The sequence below is a fragment of the Bos mutus genome, chromosome 6 (assembly GCF_027580195.1).
Source record: "Bos mutus isolate GX-2022 chromosome 6, NWIPB_WYAK_1.1, whole genome shotgun sequence".
NCBI classification, from domain to species: domain Eukaryota; kingdom Metazoa; phylum Chordata; class Mammalia; order Artiodactyla; family Bovidae; genus Bos; species Bos mutus.
The window spans coordinates 70,483,971-70,486,728 of NC_091622.1; the positions used below are offsets into that span (position 1 = coordinate 70,483,971).

At 43.5% G+C, this 2,758-nt stretch overlaps 1 pseudogene; it reads right to left on the reverse strand.

Annotated features, from left to right (window-relative positions):
* Positions 1-2,232: 2,232 nt before the first annotated feature.
* On the reverse strand, positions 2,233-2,324 carry LOC138988320 (U6 spliceosomal RNA; annotated as a pseudogene).
* Positions 2,325-2,758: the final 434 nt, after the last annotated feature.

Below are 2,758 nucleotides of genomic sequence, written 5' to 3' on the forward strand. Positions count from 1 at the left end.
GGCAGTTTCAGAACAATAGGCTGTCAGCCCAGCCAGGGCCACTGCCTCTGTCCTAATTCCCATCCTTCTGCCCCCACGGCCACCACCTTCCCAGAAGGGAGGCACAAGGACCCACAGCAGTTTCTTCACCTTTAATTCTTCTTTGTTACCAGTGCTGATGGGGGTCTGTTTCCGCTAATCTTAACTGTGGCAAAATGCTCCAGGATGTCTATTCTTCTGGTTACATATGGAATTTCCTGGATTTCAGTTGATTGCTTGGGATGGGGGCTGATTAGATGCAGCTATTTCCAGGCATCCTTGCCTTTTCTTTCCTGAAAAACCATTGTGTTAGCAACATATTTTTAGGTGGGGCTACATTATTCACATACATTTTCTTTTCTTTTTCATCATACAATTTCAAACTAAATCCCCTCCCCCAACACACACACACAAAATGCCAGCATCGAGTGTTACTTTCAACAGTTCTGTTCTTTGTAATACTATTTGGGTAATCCTTATAATATTTTTAACATTTTATCATTTTAAAGCCCATTTTTTTCCCCTCTCCAATCTCATGACGCTTCCCTCCCCTTCCCACTCCTTTCTCATATGCCTATTTATGGATCATTATCCCCTTTTCCATCAACATCGTCTCAGCTTAGTCCTTGGAGGGGACTCGGTTGATGTGAGGCTCTCTCATGATGAATAGGATTTTTTTCACTCTTTGTAAAGTGCTGGCTTCCACTAAGGGCAGCTAATTTCTTTGTAGCTACTTGGAGTAAGTAGGTTAGGTTACCAGTACTGCTGCTTATCTCATTCTAAAGTCAATGATCCAATTCACATGAACACCACCTATAAATGTGGGGAAACTATTACACAGAAGCCCTAGTAATTGATTAGTAGGTATTTCCTGAAATGAATTATTTACAAGACAATGCTTTGATTCCCAGAGTATTTCTGAGGCAATTAAGACCTCGTCAGTTGCTTATTTTTTGACTGTTGGATGATGGTCATTTTTTTCCTGGTGTAATATGTGAAATGGAGACTCATTTTCTCAGTGTTCCAGCCGCTGGCTCTTTCTCATTTCTTTGTCCTGTGTTTCTGTCTGAAATCTTCTCAGGTACATGCTTGTGAAACTGTTGATCTTGAGTTTCCATCTGTCTTGGTTTGGATTGCACTGAAACGTCATGGGTTGTTTTGATCATTGAAGAAAATTGTAGTCAAGATCTGCATCCTTCTTTCTGCCTTGCCTTCTCAGGTTCAGCCAGTCATGTCAGAGGGAAAGTGAAGGGGATTTGTGGTCTCTGCTCCTGAGACCTGGATACTCTTGGGGTATGCCCACAGAGAATGGCTGCTCTGCATCTTGCAAGGCTGCTTGAGGCTGGAATTCTTGATTTTCTATGCCTACAGTATTTATGACTTTGTATGCCCCAGGCACTATATTGCAGACTGTGCCTTAAAATCTGTGGGACAGGAAGTCAGATAATAATTTCTGTCTTACACCAAGCACTTTCTGTGAACAAGGTTTTCATGCTGTGAGCTTGACTTACAGCGTCTTATTTAATCTTAGAAACACTGTGTGTCCTAGATGTGATCATCCATATAAGAAACCCAAGGCTGGGAGAGGTTGGGTGTATTTTCCAGGTCATTCAACTAAAGAGTGAAGAAATTCAATTCAAACATAGATTTACCTAACTTCATAAGGTGCGTTTAACCACTACCCTGTCCTGCCTCCCTCTTAGAGAAAATAAATGATAGGCCAGAAATACATGAAGTGGTGTGAAAGTCGCTCAGTCGTGTCTGACTCTTTGTGACCCATGGACTGTACAGTCTATGGAATTCTCCAGGCCAGAATACTGGAGTGGGTAGCCTTTCCTTTCTACAAGGGATCTTCCCAACCCAGGGATCGAACCCAGGTTTTCTGCATTGCAGGCAGAATCTTTTACCAGCTGGGCCACAAGCGAAGCCCAAGAATACTGGAGTGGGTAGCCTATCCCTTCTCCAGTGGATCTTCCCAACCCAGGAACCAAACCAGGGTCTTCTGCATTGCAGGCGGATTCTTTGCCAACTGAGCTAATACATGAAATAATACCAGAAATACATGGTACTAACTAAAACGAAGTTACAGAAAGGTGAATTCATGGTAAGCTGGAGTAGTTAAGGGTTATAGAGCAGAAGGAAGGGGTCCATAGAGAGCCTCTGACCCCATGTTTCTCAAACTCTTCTAAGTTGTTAAAAAAAAAGTAACATTTAAAAAACATGGAATGTTTTGTGAGTTTCTACAGGGGCCATGCTAATTTTCTTTGATTCTTTCCAATTTTAGTCTATGTACTACCAGTGAGTACTCTTAAGTTTTTAACTTACAACCCACAACATGACATGTATTTTACATTCAGTTCAGTTCAGTCGCTCAGTCATGTCTGACTCTTGGTGATCCCATGCACTGCAGCACGCCAGGCTTCCCTGTCCATCACCAACTCCTGGGGCTTACTCAAACTCATGTGCATAGAGTCGGTGATGCCATCCAGCCATCTCATCCTCTGTCATTCCCTTCTCTTCCTGCCTTCAATTTTCCCAGCATCAGGGTCTTTCAGATCAGATCAGATCAGATCAGTCGCTCAGTCGTGTCTGACTCTTTGCGACCCCATGAACTGCAGCACACCAGGCCTCCCTGTCCATCACCATCTCCCGGAGTTCACCCAGACTCACATCCATCGAGTCAGTGATGCCATCCAGCCATCTCATCCTCTGTCATCCCCTTCTCCTCCTGCCCCCAATC